The sequence below is a fragment of the Petaurus breviceps genome, unplaced genomic scaffold, assembly GCF_028583685.1.
Source record: "Petaurus breviceps papuanus isolate PSGF00001 unplaced genomic scaffold, PetGlider_PUasm1.0 118, whole genome shotgun sequence".
Classification (NCBI taxonomy): Eukaryota; Metazoa; Chordata; class Mammalia; order Diprotodontia; family Petauridae; genus Petaurus; species Petaurus breviceps.
In genome coordinates, this window is record NW_027185616.1 from 12,980,654 (window position 1) to 13,002,049 (window position 21,396).

The 21,396-nt window shown below is 37.4% G+C and overlaps 1 protein-coding gene across 8 annotated transcripts in view; it reads right to left on the reverse strand.

Moving 5' to 3' along the window:
• The window catches only part of SNX29 (sorting nexin 29), a 691,881-nt gene that overhangs the window by 562,526 nt on the left and 107,959 nt on the right, over positions 1-21,396 (reverse strand). The window lies entirely within an intron of this gene.

Genomic DNA, 21,396 nt, shown 5'->3' on the forward strand with positions numbered 1-21,396 from the left:
AAAAAATCAGCCTCAGCAAGAACTGCTGTCAGAGCTATTCTTGACTACTCTGGAAGGAACATTTATAGTGAGTGCAAAACCAGGGAGAGGCTGAGATCCCAAATCCTAATAAAACCAGCTCTCTAAGGGGTTGACTATTTTTTAACGTGCATTCAACATTAACATGCACTCACATTCTGCCACTGTTCTAAGATAGTAAACTGGGTAACTTAGGGGTTTATTTTCATAGAGCTAATAAATATTACACGTCACCCACCACAAGTGACATACAATAGCAGAGCTACTGTGAGTACTATATAATTTTCTCTCTTCTTCCCAACACTGCACATTTCATTATTTGTTTAGTCTCTATCATTGCGATCTCCTTCTTCTTTATTACTTGACAAAGTACAGATTTCAAATGACAATAGACTATCTTTTAGCCTCCAAAGCCTTAAAAAGGTTGGCCTATTAACATTTCGCCAATTCTCCTCTTATATCATGCACTATTAATCAGACATGAAGAAGAGTTCATCATTCTTTTCATATGACTTAGAGGCAAATTTTCATGTGTCTCAAAGACCACTAAGAAGGTGATACAATGGGGTCAAAATGCAGTCACACTTCTAATCAAGCAAGGTGAACGTCATCTTCAAATGCCAGTCTTAGACACATCATTATATTCTTCAAGATAATCAAATTAAAAATTAAAGGTAGGATCCATTGAATCTATAAATGTCACTAAGAGGCGCTTTTATGAAAAAAAAAAAAAACAATCCAGATAAACCATTGGTTAACATGATTTAAAAGTGAGAAGAAAACTTAAATGAAAAGGGTGAATATACCACTAAAGAAGATGAGATCAAAGCAATTATAGGAGTTATTTTGCCCAAAAACATGTCAATAAATTTAACAATTTAAGTAAAATGGAAGAATATTTACAAAAATATAAACTGCTTAGATTAGCAGAAGAGGAAATAGAATATTTAAATAGACTTATTTTAGAAAAAGAAATTAGGCAATAAATGAGCTTCCTAAAAAAAAGCATCAGGAGCACATGGATTTACAAGTGAATTCTATCAAACATTTAAAAATCAACTAATTCCAATAGTAAATAAATTATGTGGAATAAGAGGCAAAGAAGGGATCCTACCAAACTCTTTTTATGAATATTGATAACAAAGCAAAGAAGAATAAAAAGAGAAGGAAAATTATAGACCAATTTCATTAATATAAATGTAAAAATCATACACTAGCTAGAAGTATACTACAATATATACAACAATATATTACAAATATTATACATCCAAGTGGGAGTTATACTAAGAATGCAGGGATGGTTTAACATAAGGAAAACTATTAACATAATTTATTATATCAACAGTAAAACTAATAAAAATCATGCAATTATATTAACAGATACAGAAAAAGCTTTTGATAAAGTACAACACTTATTTCTACTATAACCCTTGAAAGTAAAGGTTTAAATGGATTTTTCCTTGGATAAACTAGAGATCTTATTGTTGTATGCCTGTGAAATCTGGACAGCCTACCAGTGCCATGCCAGGAAACTGAATCACTTCCATCTGAATTGTCTTAGGAAGATTCTGGAGATCACCTGGCAGGATAAGGCACCAGACACTGAGGTCCTTGCTGGAACAAAACTGCGAAGCATTCAAACCCTGCTTCAAAGAGTACAACTCGGATGGGCTGGCCACGTTCAAATGCAAAATGTAAACTTGCCAAAAAGACAATTTTATGCAGCACTCACATAGGGCAAGCATTCACATGGTGGTCAGAAGAAGCAATACATGGACACTCTCAAAGTCTCTCATAAGAACTTTGGAACTGATTGTGTGACAAGGGAGACACTGGCACAGGACCCACATCAGAGAAGGTGCTGTTATAATAAGCAAAGCAGAATTGAGATAGCTGAAAGGAAAAACAGGATGCACAAATTTGGATTATCCACCCCAAATGTTCACACAGGCTATTTGTGCTTGACCTGTGATAGAGCATCCCAAGCTTTTATTGGTCTGATCAACCACAGTCGGACATATTGAAACTTGACTCTAGCATCGTGATTTCACTTTGGTCCTCTTTGGGAATGAAGGACAACAACCAAGCAGAAGCCTTCCCGGTAAGATCAAGTGTGAAACACAGATGCTTACCGTCACCGGTATTATTCAATATTGTACTAGAAATTTTAGCAACAGTAATAAGATAAGAAAAATAAGTAGAAGGAATCAGAATGGGAAATGAAAAAAAAATGTAAAGGAAGGAGATTTAGCAGTACCAGATCTTTTTGATACTATGATAGTATACTTGAAAAATTCCAAAGACTCAACTAAAAAGCTAGTTGAAACAATTAATAATTTTAGCAAAGTAGTAGGATAGAAAGTAAATTCACATAAATCATCAGCTTTCATACATATCACAAACAAAAACTTGCAAGAAGAGATACTGAGACATACCCCATTTAAAATAACTCTAGACAGTATAAAACACCTAGAAGTACACTGCCAAAACAAACATAAGAACTATATGAACAAAATTATAAAAAACTTTTTATACAAATAAAATCAGATTTGAATAACTGGAGAAATAGTAATTGTTCATGGGTAGACAGGGTCAATATAATAAAAATGACAATTTTTGAAATGTATTTTTAAAATTTATTTTTAGTTTTCAACATTCATTTCCCAAAGATTTTGAGTTACAGATTTCCTTCCCCTCTCCCCTATCCTCCACCCCAAGATGGCAAGCATACTGAATACCCCTTCCCCCAATCTGCCCTCTCTTATGTACCCCCCTAATTCCCCCCCTTACTTTCTTGTAGGGCAAGATGGATTTCTATACCACATTGCCTATACATCTTATTTCCCAGTTGCATGTAAAAAACAATTTTTAAATTTTTTTTAACATTTGTTTTTAAAACTTTGAATTCCAGATTCTCTCCCTTCTCCCCTCCTCACTCACCCCCACTGAGAAGACAAACAATTCAATATAGGTTATACATGTGTAGTGATGCAAAACATTTCCATAGCAGTCATATTGTGAAAGACTAACTATATTTCCCTCCATCCTATCCTGCACCCCATTTATTCTATTTTCTCCTTTGACCCTGTCCTTTTTCAAAAGTGTTTGCTTCTTACTACCCTCTGCCTAATTTGCCCACCCTTCTATCATCCCTCCTCTTTTCCCCCACCCCCCTTCTTTCCTGTAGGGTAAGATACCCAATTGAGTGTGTATGTTATTCCCTCCTTAAGCCAAATCCAACATGAGTAAGGTTGAATCATTTGCTTTCACCTTCCTGCCCCTTCCTGTAACATCCTTCTCCTGTCTCCTTTATTTGAAATAATCCACCCCATTCTATCTCTCCCCCTCTCTCCTTCTCCCAATATATTCCTCTCTCACCTCTTAATTTTATTTTTTTATATCATCCCTTCGACTAACCCTGCATCCTCTATGTATATGTGTGTATATGTACACACATATACATACACACATTCACCCACCTACACATATATATGTATACATATACATGTGTATATATACATACGTATGTATGTATATATATAATCCTTTCAACTATCTTCATACTGAGAAAAGTCTCATGAGTTACAAATATTTTCTTTCCATGTAGGAATGTAAATAGTTCAACTTTTATAAGTCCCTTATGATTTCTCTTTCCTGTTTTCCTTTTCATGCTTCTCTTGATTCTTGTATTTGAAAGTCAAATTTTCTATTCAGCTCTGGTCTTTTCATCAAAAATGCTTGAAAGTCCTCTCTTTCACTGAATATCCATATATTCCCCTGAAGTATTATACTCAGTTTTGCTGGGTAGGTGAGTCTTGGTTTTAATCCTAGCTCCTTTGCCCTCTGGAATATCATATTACAAGCCCTTTGATCCCTTAATGTAGAAGCTGCTAGATCTTGTGTTATCCTGATTGTATTTCCACAATACTCAGATTATTTCTTTCTGGCTGCTTGCAATATTTTCTCCTTGACCTGGGAGCTCTGGAATTTGACTAAAATATTCCAGGAGTTTTCCTTTTGGGATCTCTTTCAAGAAGCGATCAGTGGATTCTTTCAATTTTTATTTTGCCTTCTGGTTCTAGAGTATCAGGGGAGTTTTCCTTGATAATTTCTTGAAAGATAATGTCTAGGCTCTATTTTTTTTAATCATGGCTTTGAGAGAGTCCAATAATTTTTAAATTATCTCAACTGGATCTATTTTCCAGGTCAATGGTTTTTTCCAATGAGGTATTTCACACTGTCTTCTTTTTTTTTTTCCATTCTTTTGGCTCTGTTTTATAATTTCTTGATTTCTCATAAAGTCATTAGCTTCCATTTGCTCCATTCTAATTTTGAAGGAATTATTTTCTTCAGTGAGCTTTTGGAGCTCCTTTTCCATCTGGCCAATTCTGCTTTTTAAGGCATTCTTCTCCTCATTGGCTTTTTGGACCTCTTTTGCCATTTGAGTTAGTCTATTTTTAAGGTGTTGTTTTCTTCAGTCAGGCTGTTGACTCGTTTTTCACACTTTTCTTGCATCATTCTCATTTCTCTTCCCAATTTTTCCTCTACTTCTCTTACTTAATTTATATTTTTCTTGGAGGCTTTTGATGCAGGAGTTTTGACTTTGTTGTCTTCTTCTAATTCTATGTTTTGATACTCTTTGTCCCCCCAAAAAAGATTCTATAGTCTGATTGCCCTTTCTCTGTTTGCTTGTCTTGCCAGTCAATTATCTGACTTTTGAGCTCTTTGTCACAGGAGAACTCTGCTTCCAGAGTGGAGAGTGCTGTGTCCCAAATTTCTGGGGTTTTGAGCAGCTGTTGTCAGAGTTTCTATGAGGCACCTGTCTCAGAACTGTGAGGATGACTTTCTCTCCACACCCTCAACAAGCTCTGCCACACCAGCACTCTTCACCCCAGAACCACCACCCAAGACTGCAACCCAGATGCAAGCAGGGCAAAGCAAGAGAATCCTGCCTCAGCACAAGCAGAGAGATTTCTGCAAGTGCCCTCTGGACAGTCACTTGGTCCCCCTATGATCTGCAGGCCTGGAGCTGGAAGCAGCAGCAGCAGCAGTTGCAGCCGCCATCACCTCTGCTGCCTCGGAGGTAAGGACCAGAAGGTGCTCTTCTTTCACCCAGTTCCAGCAGAGTTCCTCCACTGACCTTTTACTTTCTCTTTGGTGTTTATGGGTTGAGAAGTCTGGAAACCACCACAGCTGCTGGTGATTTACTCTCCTGAAGTCTGCTCCAGTCTGTCTGTGCCTTGGGTCTGGGCCACCCCAGACCTGGGCCAGCACCCCAGCTCACATGAGACTGTGCTTGGTTCCCAGTCCAGTGAGATAGACCCTTCCTGTTAGCTTGCCAGGCTGCCTTCAGCAGCATGTTTGCTTCTCTCTGTCACTTCATGGGTTCTGTAGCTCTAAAATTTGTTAAGAGTCATATTTTACAGGTATTGGAGGTGGTTGAAACACGAGCTCAAGCAAGTTCCTGCTTTTACTTTGCCATCTTGGCTCCACCCCCAAAAATGACAATTTTACCTAAACTAATTTATATATTCAATATCATCCCAATTAAATATTATTTTACTGAGTCGGAAAAAATAATAACAAAATTCATTTGGAAGAACAAAAGTTTAAGAACATCAAAGGGATTAATGAAAAAAAATGTAAAGGAAGGAGGTTTAGCAGTACCAGATCTTAAACTACATATATATTAAATATGTATATTTAATATATTATACACTCATATATATATAAAAATATTATATATATATGTATTTCGTTATTATCAAAACCATCTGGTCCTGGTTAAGAGATAGAAAGGTAAGTCAGTGAAACAGAGTAGACACAATACACATAACCTTCTGTTTGACAAATGTAATGACTTTACTTTTGGGGATAAGAATTCATTATTTTCTAAAAAAAAAATGTTGGGAAAGCTAGAAAGCTGGAAAGTTGTCTGGCAGAAACTGGGCATAGACCAATATCTCACACCATTTACCAACACAAGGTCAAAATGGATATAAGACCTAGCTACAAAGAGAGAGATTACAAGAAAATTTGAAGAACATGGAACATAGGTGAACAATTTATGAATAAACAAGAGATAGAGAGCAGTGTGAGGTGTAAAATGGATAATTTTGATTACATTACATTAAAAAGATTTTGTACAAATAAAACAAATGTAGCCAGGATCAGAAGGAAAGCAGAAAATTGGGGGAGAGGGGGGGGATTTATAAGAATCTCTCAGATAAAGGTCTCATCTCAAATATATAAATAACTTCGTCAAATCTAAAAGAATATAAGTCATTCCCATTTGATAAATGGTCAAAGGACATGAATAGACAGTTTTTAGATAAAGAAATCAAAACAATTTATAGTCATATAAAAATGCTCCAAATCATTATTGATTAGAGAAATGAAAATTAAAGCAATATTGAGACCATTTTATATCCATCAGATTGGATAAAATGATTGAAAAGGAAAGCAACAAATGTTGGAGGGGATATGGAAAAACTGGGACACTAATTCACTGTTGACAGAACTCTGAACTAATCCAATCATTTTGGAAAACAATCTGGAATTATGCCCAAAGCTGCCTTTGATCCGACAATACCACTACTAGGTCTGTTTCACAAGACTACTAGGGGAAAAGGAAAATAATCAATGTGTTCCAAAATATTTATAATACTTATCTTTGTGGTGGCAAAGAGCTAAAAATGACAGGGATGCTCATCAATTAGGAAATAGCTAAAGAAGCTGTGTTATATGATCATGATGGAATATTTCTGTGCTGTAGGAAATAATGAGTTCAATGATTTTAGAAAAAAGGTGAATAGACTTGCATGAAATAATGAAGAACAAAATGAACAAAGCCAAGAGAACATTGTATACAAAAAAGGCAATACTGTTTTAAGACCAACTCTTTGCAAATAAGTTATTTTGATTATTAGAAATACCCAAATTAACTACAAAAGCCCTATGAAGGAAGACACTATATTCATCCAGATAAAGGACTAATAGAAGCATGCATAGAATGCTTTTATATATATATATATATATACATATATATATACATGTACACAAACACACACATATTTGTATCTAATGATAGTCATTTCTAAGATCCACAGGAGAGAAAAAAAAGGGGGAGGGTTAAGTTAAATAACTTTATTATATATTTAAAAGGAATAGCAATAGATTTGCAATTTTATGTGCAATCATCTTTTCTATTCTACTGCTATGGAAATGCTTGTTTTATTTCTTACATTCAGAATAAAATACATTTTAAACAAGGAAAAAAATAAAAAATAATTTTTAAATAGATGATCAAGTAAATTGTCAACACTGTTTAGTCAGTCTCACCACTCTTTCAATGAGACTGAATCAACTCTTTTTCCACTGACAGTCTTATCCAAGCCAGTATGCAAACCTACTGAAGAAGGCAGGACCAAGTCAGGCAGAATGACATAGTAGAAAAGACCAAGAAATGCAGTAAGTCAAGAAATTTGCTCTGTCAAGGGCACTGACAAGTCTCTTTCCCAGTTCAGTCACCTGTCAAACAAGGGGACTGGATGGACTACATCAATGGTTCTTAACCTTGAGTCTGTGAACTTGTCTTGAATATTTTCGTGACTGTATTTCAATATAATTGCTTTCCTTTCTGCTTCTATGTATTATTGTATTTTATTCATTTAAAAGTGGCATTCTAAGAAGCCCATAGGCTTCTCCAAATGCAATAGGGCTCTATGACACAAAAAGGTTAAGAACCTCTGGACCAAGGATCTCTAAATCTCTATCCAGCTTTAAAATCCCATATTCCATCATCCTTTTTCATTTCAGTGTCATCTGATGTGAATGAGCACAGTTCAAAAGGCTGTACCAAAGGTTCAAACTGACGTACGTGGGCAAATTAGGGAGGCAATTGTTAAGGCTTGGGAGAGTGTGTTGTTCCTTGACTTGAAGCTACACAACGACACTATAAGAATATTAGTTTTTAAAAGACAGACCTTTGTTTCAGGAGAGGTTTGATGTCATTAAAAGGACATTACAATTTCCTTAGGGTGTATGGGTTGTTCAGGGGGATTAGCAGCTCTGATATGAGGAAGGGATGTTCATACACCCTTGGCATCTACCTGATTGACCCAACTGTCACCTGTGGCTTCAGGAAGCTGTAGCATGGGGGCAGCTAGATGGTGCAGTGAATAGAGTACCAGCCCTGGAGTCAGGAGGACCTGAGTTCAAATCCTGCCTCAGACACTTAACACTTACTAGCCATGTGATCTTGGGCAAGTCACTTAAACCCAATTGCCCTGCCTTCCCCCTCAAAAAGAAAAAAGGCAGAAATGAATGATGAAAAATATTCACATAAGAAAGGGAGCCTACATTTTATAATGATTCACCAATTAAATAATGACTTCCCCATTGTATTTGAAATAGTAATCAAGTTACAAAGCATAGAGATTTGCACAAGCTTTTTCAGAAAATAACTGCTAAGTGAAAGTGAGTTATAATTTTATTTTTTGCATGGCTCCTCAATTCATACATCAGGATCTTCAGATTTTAAAAGTCTTACCTAGTAGATCTCCAAATTGGCTGCCACTGTCATATCATCCACTCTCTAAAGTTTTTCAGTATTCACACCAAAGAGGCTTGCACATCTATCACTTATACCTATTCTGAAAGAATCTCAGAGTTGAAAGACACCTCAGTCAGTGGCCAACCAGTCCCACCCATATCTAAGAAGCTGCTCTACAAAATACCTAACAACTAATCACCCAAGCGTGACATCCTGGGGCAACTCATTCCACTTTTATATCAATCTAATGATTAGGAAGCAAAGGATTTGCCTCTGTCCGATTTTCACTCATTGTTCTAAATTATGTCATCTGGGGTCAAGATGAACAAGTTTTATCCTTTTTCCACATGATCTACCTTCAAAAACTCAAAGGCAACCATAGGCCCCCATGCTAACTTCCAAGTCTTCTCCAGACCAAACGACCCCAATTTCTTCATCTGTTCCTAATATGGCATGATTTTGAGACCCTTCACTAGTCTTTATCATCCTTCTCTGGATATTTTACACCTTTACTAATGTATTTCCTAAAATGTGGAATTACCTCCATGTTTTAAACTAATTATAACAACAAATACCAAAGAGACCAAAGCTGAAAAGAAGTCCTCTACAATCCCACTGTTACATGGTAAAAACATGCATTTGGAACTTGGTATTTTGGAGAGGCTTTGTATGAGCTAAGCGGAAAGAGAAATACAACTATTATGAGTAAGGTGTTACATTGTAATAAAAATCATTTTGCATTGAGAATCCGCAGACTTTGGCTCTAGTCCTGATTTTACTGCTAACTAACCATATCACAATTTCTCTGGGCCTCTTTTATTCACCTTTAAAATGCTGGATGAGATCAAAAGATCTCCTTCAGCTCTGAGATGCTTAGATTCTATGATCCAGAAAGGCCTAAATACAAACAGCACAACTGCCCAGTCACTGCCATCAACCACGGAGCACAGTAAGTCCCCTTCATCTGTTACTATTCCAGTTGGCTAGATGACAGGCCAAATTCAATCTAGGGAAACCATGGCCCTTCTTTAGCTAGAAACACTGCATGTACATGTCCTCAAGGGTGCTAGATACCAACATCTGTTGTGATGGCCTCACAAACCACCAAGCAGGGGTTAATTGGTGGCAAGGAAGATTAATTACATGTGAAATATTCATAAATAATTAGAATATAAAGCTGCACAGCTTCCTTCTGCCCTCCAGCTGCACTACCATATGAACAGGCAATTTCCGTGCTGCCTCATATATATACTCTGCTCTAAACTAAAAAGTAAAGTTTACCAAGGGGGCAAGGAGAGAATTCTCATGACCAAACTGGTTTTCACATCACCTCCAACTGCAAGTAGGTATGTATGCAGGGAAATCTGCTATTATAAATAATGGCAATAACTTTTTTATTTTTATTATTTCCAAGGCTCTCAAGATGCTTTTAGTTCAGACTCCTATCCATCTGTAGTAAGAAAGAACCTGGATTTTTCACCTTCTATTTTACAGACAAGTGATTGAAGACTTTTCTAGGTTAAATGAAAGATTGAAAGTATACACAGCAAGCTACTAGCAATGGAAAAAAGCAGTACGGGGGCGGCCAGGTAGCACAGCGAGTAAGAGCACCGGCTCCAGTGTTGAGAAGACCTGGAGATCGAATCCCGGGCTCAGACACTTAGCACCCACCCAGAAACACCTGGCCGTGTAACCTTGAGCAAGTTACTTAACCCCAATTGCTTAGGGGCGGCCAGGTGGCTCAGCGAGTAAGAGCACAGGCTCCAGTGTCGGGATGACCTGGATCAAATCCAGGCTCAGATACTCAGCACCACACCCAGAAATAATAACTGGCCGTGTAACCTTGAGCAAGTTACTTAACCCCGATTGCTTTAAAAAAAAAAAAAGAAAGAAAGAAAAAAGCAGTACCTAAATCTCATGATAACCAGTCCAGAAAAACAATAAGTTAAGATGACAATTTTCAATTATTAACACAGCATTCTATTAGGAATATAGTATACAGATATATATATACATATATATATAATAGAGAGAGAGAATACAGAATATAGGAATAGCATATAAGATAATAATACATAACACAGTATACCTTCAAGCACCAGGTTCTTTTTCAGATAGATTGCTTTTAACCAGGTAAGATTGGAACTGTGACTTCACACCAAGTTTTCTCACCTCAAGAAAGCTGGTCCTTTCCTAGTTCAGAAGATCCATTATCCATAGCAATATTCCCCTTCATTATAATTGAGAGCTATGACTACTAAGCTTAAGAGAACAAACCATCCAGAATTACTCATTTAGAAGGAAAAATGGAATTGAAAACTATATAGTAAACAGTTTTGAACAACATTCAATTCATCAATTCAATTCAGTAAACTTTTTTCTAGATGCCTATTGTGTACAAAGTCCTGTCCTGGGTGCTGAATAAGATATAAAACTATAAAAAGACCTTACCTAACCTCATGGAGTTTATTGCTGGTAAGGGGGAAGGAAGACATAATGAAAAATCATATGTAAATAAATTCATGAGAGAAGTGCTATGTGAAGTCCAACATTTCTTTAACTCAAGTATTATTTTCCACATTTTGCAGATAATAAAAAGTGCTAAGTATTTGCCAATGCTAAGATTCAAACTAAGGTTCTGACTGTGCTTAGATCAAGTGAGAAGCCATTTGACATTTATATCATCTACAACCTTCTTCCGGCAGGTCAGAAAATTCCAAGCTCTCAAGATTTTCCCCCACAAACAAGATAAAATAGTGCCTCAGGGCAAATAAAGAGTAGCAAAAATAAATAAGAGTAGGGCCAGAACAGTGTTCCCCCTGGGACAATCAGAGAAGATCTAAAGAAAAATCCCAGGATGAGATCTGGTCCAGTGGTAAATCCTGGGGTTAGCTGAGTTGGGAGGCTGCCTGGGCCCCAGTCACAAGAACTTTTGCCTCTGGAACATTGAGAATGGCTGGCATGGTGAGGGTAGTTGGGTATCTGAGTGGCTGAAGATCAAGGGAACCTCTGCTGACAACGAATGCCAGTCCCAGATGTGCTGTGAAGATGCAACCAGAGGTGAGAAGGAACCAGCACATTCCTGGTAATGGCAGAATCAATGGAGAGGGGACACTGCCGGCTGGGCTCTTGGTTTCAGTTCCAGGCCAGAGGGTAGAAATGAAGAAGGATCTGAGGCCAGAGGCACGATCCCCCATATGCCAGGACTAGAGGTGATTACAATAATAAGCTGCTACAAATTTTTTTTAAATGGACAAAGGAAAGAGAATCCAACTATACAAAGTTACTATGGGAAGAGAAAAGAACAGGGTTTATCTTCAGAGGAGGATGGTGAAGCAAAGAAACACTCCTCTACTCCAAAGAGTAACATCAAATCATCACCTGCCCAAAAAGAATTTATAGAAGAACTTTAAAAAGATTTTGAAAACCAAATGAGAGGGACTGAGGAAAATTTATTTAAAAAAACTAAGAACAGGGGCAGCCAGGTAGTACAGCAAGTAAGAGCACCGGCTCCAGTGTCGGGATGACCTGGAGATCGAATACTGGGCTCAGACACTTAGCATCCACCAAGGTTACCTGGCCGTGTAACCTTGAGCAAGTTACTTAACCCCAATTGCTTAGGGGTGGCCAGGTGGCTCAGCGAGTAAGAGCACCAGCTCCAGTGTTGGGATGACCTGGATCAAATCCAGGCTCAGATATTCAGCACCACACCCAGAAATAACTGGCCGTGTAACCTTGAGCAAGTTACTTAACCCCGATTGCTTTAAAAAAAAAAAACTAAGAAAAAAACAAGAAGATTATGAAAAGAAAATCAACCAATTGGAAAAGAAGATCTAGAGTCTTAAGGAAGAAAATAACTCCTTGAAAATCAGAATTGGGCAAGGAGAAGCTAGCAAAGTTATAAGAGATCAAGGAACAATAAAACAAAATATAAAGAATGAAGAAATAGAAAAAATGTGAAAAATATCATTAAAAAGATAACTGATCTGGAGAACAGATCAAGAAAACATAAGAATAATCAGATAACCTCAAAGCTATAATTAAAAAAAAAAAAGAATCCTGATACATTAAACAAGAAATAAAGAAAATTGTCCTGAAGCATTAGAACAAGAGGGGAAAGTAGAAACAGAAAAAAATCCACCAATCACCACCTGAAAGAGATCCTACAAGGAAAATCCATAGAAACATTAGAGTCAAATTCAAAAACCCCCAAATCAAGGATAAAATATTACAAAAACAAGAAAAAAACAATTTAAATATGGCAGTGGCACAATTAGAATCACATAAGACCTAGCAGTGGTGATACTAAAAGACCGCAGATCTTGGAACACTACATATCAAAGAGAAGAACTTGGGTTCCAACCAAATATATCATACCCAACAAAGTTAAGCATAATCCTGAATGGAAAAAATGAATATTTAATGAATTATCAGACTTTCAGGACTTTGTTAAAAAAAAAACAGAACTTAACAGAAGATCTGACATACAAGAGCCATGAGAATTACAAGGTACATACTAAAGACTAATTTTAAAGGACTCAATAAGGACAGGCTACTTTTATGTATATAAAAAGTAAAACATATGTCTAAGATCGTTATTAGTAATTGGGCAGTTCATTAGAAAGATTGGGGCAGACCTGAGTCTTTATGACTTTAAAAAGTAAAACCATTTAGGAACAGATAAAAAGAGTAATTATATTATACAAATGAGGTGTGAGAGAAAGAACCAACACAGAAGAATTAGATGGGGGAGGAGGGCTGGTAGTTCTGGAAACTTACTTTCATCAGTAATGGGTTCAAGAGGGATCAATAAATATATATTCCATATATCTAGAAGAGTATAAAAATCTTCTAAATTCAGAAAGAAATAAAACATTAAGGGAATGGGGGGAAGAGGATACGGGAGGGATCTCCAGAGGGGAGGGGGAGGGAATAGGTTAAATGGGGTGATAGAAGGGTGTTTAGATGACTGGGAATGGAAGGATACAGGAAAGATCTTAACAGAGGAGGTGGAGGTAGGTTAAGTAATAGGACGGCAAGATAGTAGAAGTAAAGTAGAGGAGTGAGGAGGGACAAGAAGAGGTACACGCAAACATAAAATAAAGATGAGGACTAGAATTTATTAGGGAAAAAGGAACAGAGGCAGTGATCATGATCTCAGATAAAGTCAAGGCGAAAATAGATTTAATCTAAAGGGAAAATAGGGAAACTACACTGTATGACAGCCATATTTATCAACATTGCTTTGGACTACTTAAAACAACTAAACAGTATAAGATGGAAATATTGCTATGGAGTAGGAAATGACAAGTTGATGGAGTTGGAAAAATATGGAAAGATTTGGACTCATGAAGGAAGAGGCTATCCACCCTCAGAGAAACAGACGATAAATAAGTATGGTCTTACATAGATCCATATGAATGTATATGTCTATATGTGACTATGATTATTGATATCTAAGTATATGTATGTATGTATGTATAAATAAGTATATGTATGCATAAATAAGTGTATGTGTGTATGGACATACATGTGCATGTGTATATAGTTATATCTTTGTGTGTACATATATGTATGCGTATACATATGTGTATATGATCATATATATGTGCTTAATTGTAGCCTGAAGGGGAAGAGCAGGGAGGAAGAGGGAAAAAAGGACAAAGTAAAAAGGGCAGAGGAGAGAACAAAAGAAAACTTATAAAGAAGCAAAGATGGACAGCTCTCAATACAACGCATGGTATTTGCTATTATCAGCTTTCCTGAAATGGAAACTTATTGCTGTATATTTTGAATCCTCTCTTTTGTTCTGCTGTGCACATAGCAATGCTCTCTTTTCTTTTCTTATTTTGTATTATTTTAGTGTTAGTATTTAAGTTTCTTTTTTAATTTTGTATTTAAGTTAAAATTTAAAAATTCACCAAAAAAACAAAGTGTGCTGACCCTTGAGTCTGTAACTAATGCTCTAAAAGGCTTTCTAAACCATCCTGAAAAAGACATGCCATAAGACTCTAATGTGCTTATGTGAGGAAGTCATGTAAATAAGCTTTGTTATTTCATACTCACTTTATATATGCAAATATACGTTTGTGCTATGCATCTGTACATGGGTCTACACATGTATATACACCTAATCAAGGAGTTTCACTAAGCTTCTTATGAAAGTATTTTAAATAATCTGACTTTAATTTAGATTCTATTTAAAACTGATTATTCCTGTTGGGTTTATTAACATGTTTTAAAAGCTATCTAGGATATAAAGTACATATTGCTGATGGGATGAGAGATTAAAAAGAGAAACAAATAACCTTTTCAACTAGCCAAACAAAATAGCAAAGAATCCCACCATGAGAAATTTGTCAGCTATTTTTCTATCTACAGAATTCAAGGAATATCCTACAAGAACTACTGCACCCTTAAAAATAGTCCCCTCCTAACCATTTCCTCCACAATCAAATAAATATCTGACTTAGAGTCTGCATGTATTGATCAGTCTAAACTCAGCTTACTGTTGCATACTCTATAAAGGTTCCTTAACCAAAGATGCTTTAAGGAATCCTTATAGGGCAAATTTCTTTCCTACATTCTGATGAAATAAGTTGCCTCCTCCCTATCCAGAAAGAAGCTATGTAAGTGAGTTTATGTAAGATGTTAATCAGAGATGAGAAAAGAAAGCACCTTCTCTCTTCTCCTTCCAAGTTAGTGAGGAGTCACAAGGAGCTACAGTTTCAGCCCTAAAGAATGAAATTCAGTTTATTTTCATCGGGCATCAACAGGGGGCACAGTACGATTTTCTATAAATTGATTCCATTCTCTCTCTAACCCAATGCTGTACTGCCAGGGACTCATCACTCCCCAGATTTGCTTTAATCCCCCTTCTACACATAGGTTGCTGGGTGAGAAGCTTTTAAATAACAAGCCGGAGAATGATTTAATTTTGCTTGCTAAATTCTAAAATGAGCCATTCCATGGACTCTGCAGCTTCTAAGACATTGAGTTAGAGCACCATATATTTATCACTACAAAGTCTTAATTCCTTACATTTTTATCTCCTCTTGTGGCCTTTGCTCAATACCTATTGCTTCTTTCAAAATCTTCACTCTAAATTCAGAAACTGTCTTTGCTCTTCTGCTCTAAGTTCTCCTGACCCCACGAAGCTGCTGGCTAAAAGAATCAATCAAACAGCTTCTTTGTTTTTCCTAGGTGACTTTTATGTTCTTCATGAACCTTACTCCCTTACACAGTTTCCCTCCCAACACCCACCTGAATTCTAGCAGTACAGAATAAAGCAAATGCTACTGAATCCCTATTGTCTTTGACATTCTTTGGAGGACATGGTCCACCAAATCAGGCGGAACAGGTAAGTACAAGCAATTATCCAGAGCCAATCCCAAGTCTCTGTCCATTCTCACCACTGAGACTGAGTTCCCCAACCCAAAAGAAGTAAAGAGTACTTGATACAAGGCCCTTATCATTTGAAAGTCAGCCTTGCTCCATTTCACTAAGCTTCCTGATTTGGAAATGGAAAACTATAGGCTTCATTTCTGTAGCAGGTATATAGGCAAGGGGAGGAAGCATCTACATACATAGCATGGACTCTGCTAAAAGGTCTTGTCGTCATTGTCTACTTCTTGAAAATGCCCTGAATACTGATTAAATAAGCAGAGGACACTTTGCTAATGTGACCTAAAATGCTTACCAAGGTGAATATTTCCTTTCCTTTACATAATATTCTGGTTCTAAGACAAGATATGAGAACTAAGATTTCACCCACAGTTTAGATGTACTACAGTCATAGACACAGATTAATATGCATACTGGGATGGAATTTTGTAAAGGCAACTAGGTGGCACAGTGGATAGTGAACTGGGTTTGGAGTCAGGAAGACTTGAGTGCAAATCCAGCCTCCCACATTTATTAGCTGTGAGATCCTGAGCAAGTCCCTTAACCTGTCTGTCTCAGTTTCCACAACTGTAAAATAGGGATAACAGCACCGATTTTGAAGGGCTGTTGTAAGAACCAAATGTGATATCCTTTGTAAAGCAGTTAACCCAGAGCGTGGCACCTAACAGATGCTATATAAATGCTTATTTCCTTCATACTCACCACAAATGAACTAAAGGTTCTGAAGCAACAGAACAGAAGGGTTTCTCAGATAAGAATGCATTATTCACCTCTTATTTTGCATTTGGATGCAAAACAAATCAATGAGCTCACTATAACGACACTGATTTTTTAATTAAAACCCTACAGTTTGCATTTTCTTCTTTACTTTTTAAGTCATATTGCATATGTCATAAGCAGACGCTGGCTTAGGGTGTATAAACTGTTATGTACTATAAGGATAAGGCCTAGATCTGTGATTTCATTGGCATAGGGAACTTCCAGGTGAGGAGACTCCTTCTACCAATTCAGACTATCCTCTTCTCTCAACTTACAGTCCTAAAAAGTTGCCAAGAGCATTAAAAGGTTAAATGAATTACCCAGGGTTACACAGTCAGCAGGCGTTAAAGGAAAGGTGCCTAGCATATAGTAGGCACATAACAAATGCCTCCAGACTGAATGACTGTGTATCAGCTTAGCACAGTACCTAATATATACTATAAGCTTTTAATGACTGCTTTATTGATCTATATGTCAAAAGCAAACTCGAACCCAGGTTTTCTTGGCTTCTTAGTCACTATACCACACTACTGTCCACTTGAATACATTGCAAAATAAAACAAAGCGAATGACACCCCAGTCTACCTGCTAGAGAAAAGGGAAGCAGGGACTTACTGAAAGGCAGACACTTAGGTCATTCCCAGGAACTAATATAAGCTAAACATATGAAGAAAAGATGTATCAGATACTCTATCCTCACCTCTCTACTCCCTATTTTTATGAAACAAAGTAAATAAATAAATGAATAAAGCAACTAAAAGATTCAAGGGTGGGGAGGGAGAAGAAATCTATTCATCAGCCACCAAGGAATTAGGTGCCCCAAGAAAATGGATAAAATTCATTAACCCATAAGACTGAGAAAAGTATTTAGTCTGGGAAAGAGGATAATATCTCATACTTCTTGGATGAACAGGGGAAAGAAGGCAGAAGACCTTTTTCCCTTTCTACATATCCAAATCTGCTCAAGTCTCTCACATCAAAGAAGACTGTCATGTGTTACAGTGGAAAGCATGCAGGGTTCTGAGTTAAGAGACCTAGGTTCAAATCCCAAGGCTGTCACTTATGACCTAGGTGACCCTAGTCACATCAATTTGACCTCTCTGAGCCTCGGTTTCTTTATCTGTAAAATGATGAAGTTGAACTAGATGACCTCTCAAGTCCTATCTCATTCTAAGTCTACCTGGCCTAGCCTTTCTCAAGTACTTCAATACCCACTCATCTTTCTAAACTCTACCATTTATTATCTGTATCACACTATTTGCCTTTCCTTAAACACAATTTTATCTTCTTCTACAAATGTTTCACATATGTGTGGCTATTCTATACAACCAGGCTACAAGATCCTTGGAGATGAGGTTCAATTCCTACATATCTTCTGTGTCCTCCCCAACACTGATCACATAGTAAGTGCTCAAAAAGCCTCTCACTTAACTGATTAAAAGAAAAGGTGTTAGCTGAAAAAAGGTCTGAACAAATACTTTTTCTTTTCTAAGTCCGATCCTCAGGTACCACTGAAGAAATTACTAACACGAAGGGAAGAAATATCCCCGGTATTTGGGAGTTTTAATCAGTTAAAACTCCAAAGAAGGAAACTGTCAAATTTCCCATTCAGCTCTGCAAACCTACCTGTAATCTTGAAAGTGGGCAAGTTAGTCCTCTATGATCAGCAAACAAGGGAAAGTGCACATCAGTAACCATCAGTTCCCCATCACTCTGGGATGTATATCCCCTTTAAAAGTACTAGGCAATAGCATCTGGATTCCAATCTCCTGGTTAAAGATTAGTCTGGGGTTCCACATGTGCCACCTTTACTGATCTCATGCTACAAAGTGTCAAATCTGAAGGATTCCATTTTCTTCTCTGGTATGTTTTCAAAGTTTCTCAATGAGGGCTCCTCTCATCCTTGGAGTTATCAACAGAAAGCATGGTTCAGACTCTAAGTTCAGTCTGTCATTCCAGTTAAAAAGGATGAGTTATTCTCTTTTAAATGATACCTGATTTATGATACCCATAAATATTTCCCTAAACATTAACATCAAGCAATAAATCTACTAGGAAAACTCTGCCAGCTCAATACTGACCTTTCAAATTTCTTTTTTCTAGTTTTCTCTCAAGTCTTAATGAATGCAAGTCTTATTCCAGTCATGTCAATCAAAACAGCAAAGAATTATGTGACTAACTTTATTTCCAAAGGAAATAAGAAACACAAATGTGTTTTCTTCTCCAGTTTATGCAGTTCTTAACACAATGACCAAAGCATTACAGAATTCTCACCCACACATGACAGAGATAAGATAAAATGAAATTATATAACCAAAACTTCTTAAAAGTTTCCCTAGTGAATCCAATACTGATATGCGATGATCTTGTTATAGTACTTCTAAGCTACTCATCTCATTATTGAGATAATGAAAAGCATTCAGTCCCGAAAGGAGAGACATTCTAGAGCAAGAGAAACTTAGTGAAGATAAATGATGGTAGAATCTCTCCTGAAAGCAACAATTCTTAATCTCCTCCTATACTCACCTAGCACAAACTAAACATGACTCTACCCGCCACTGAGCTCTATATGTGCATAGGTACCCTTGGCTTTGACTCCTCAACTCAATCACTTTAACTTAATATTTATCAGAGCAATTCCTTGCAAAACTGTTTTACGCACAGCATTCCCCCTTGAATAACATTTCTCCTCTGTTTGACAGGTTCTTAACTGAAATTCAGGGTTTCTACAGGAGAAGAGAAAGTCCCTTTAATAACATAGCATTTGCCTTCATCTTAAAGTTTTCACTAGATCACCTGAAAAAAAATTACTGTTGATACTCCCACTTCACAAGCAAAAGATATTTGAAATTAGGAACCTCACATGGTTAAGATCCCTGGTTGTTTGTGGACTCTTTGGAGGGTTGTTTTGCAATTTTTTAGGATGTACTTTCCAGATTTTCCAAATAGAAAGTGATTCAGTTTCACACTGTATTGTAACAAAGAATAAATATCTTGGGGCAGAGCCAAGATGGCAGTGTAGAAGCAGGAAAATCATGAGCTCCCCTCATAACCACCTCAAATACCTATAAAATATGACTCTAAACAAATTTTAGGGCTACAGAACCCACCAAGTGAAAGAGAGAAACAAATCTCCTGCTGAGGGCAGCCTGGAAGGCCAGCAGGAAGGATCCATTACAGGGCTCTGGAAGCAGGGCCTAGAGCAGACTTCAGGAGAGTGGATCACCAGCATCTGTGGCAGTTTCCAGAATTATCAACCCATAAATGCCAAAGGAAAATAAAAGGTCAGCATAGAACTCTGTTGGAACTCGGGGGGACGGAGGTGCAGTCTGGCCTCTGCCCCCAGAGTGAGAAGCAGCAGAGACACAGAAGTGGTGCAGCTGCCTCCACATGGCTGCTTCAGAGCTCCCAGCCTGCAGATCACAGGGGCGCCAAGTGACTGTTCAGAGGGTGATCCCTCTTGCTTTAACCTACCTGGATATGGATCGCGGTCTTGGGTGGTGGTCCTGAGGCGTGTGACCAGTGAGTCATAGTGTGTGGGGGCTGTAGAGAGGGCACCCTCCTAATAGTTCTGGCAGCTGTGAAAACCCCAGCAATTTGGGACAAAGCTCTCCCCTCTGGAAGCAGAGTTCTACTGTGGCAAAGAGCTCAAAAGTCAAGTAATTGAGTGGCAACATGAGCAGGCAAAGGAAGCAAAGCAAGCACAGCAATCCAATTTTAGATTCCTCTTTGGGGGAAAAAAAGAATCAAAGCATGGAACGGGAGAAAGAAAACAAAGTCAGAACTCCTGCACCAAAAGCTTCAAAGAAAAAATATGAACTGATTACAGGCCATGGAGGAGCTCAGGAAGGATTTTGAAAATCAAGTAAGAGAAGTGGAAGAAAAATTGGGAAGAGAAATGAGAACGATGCAAGAAAATCATGAAAATAGAGTCAACAACCTGACTGAAGAAAATAACACCTTAAAAATAGATTAAATCAAATGGCAAAAGAGGCCAAAAAGCCAACGAGGAAAAGAATGCCTTAAAAAGCCAAATTTGCTGGATGGAAAAAGAATTTCAAAAGCTCACTGAGGAGAATCATTCCTTCAGAATTAGATTGGAGCAAATGGAAGCTAATGACTTTATGAGAAATCAAGATACTATTAAACAGATCCAAACAAATGAAAAAATAGAAGGCAATGTGAAATATCTCATTGGAAAAACCACTGACCTGGAAAATAGATCCAGGAGAGATCATTTAAAAATTATCGAACTACATGAAAGCCATGATCAAAAAAATAACCTAGGGGGGTGGCTGGGTGGCACAGTAAATAGAGCACTAGCCCTGGAGTCAAGAGGACTTGAGTTCAAATCTGCCAGACACTTAATACTTACTAACCGTGTGACCTTGGTGAAGTCACTTTACCCCAATTGCCTTGCCTTCCCCCCTCCAAAAGAAAAAGAAAAAAAAAGATAACCTAGAAATCATCCTTCAAGAAATTCTCAAGGAAAACTGCCCTGATATTTTAGAACCAGAGGGCAAAACACAAATGGAAAGAATTCACCAATCACCTCTTGAAAAAGACCCCAAAAAGAAAACTCCAAGGAATATTATAGCCAGGTTCCAGAGTTCCCAGATGTTATGGGAATGGGAATCTGAAGATCTTCCCTGCCCCTAGAC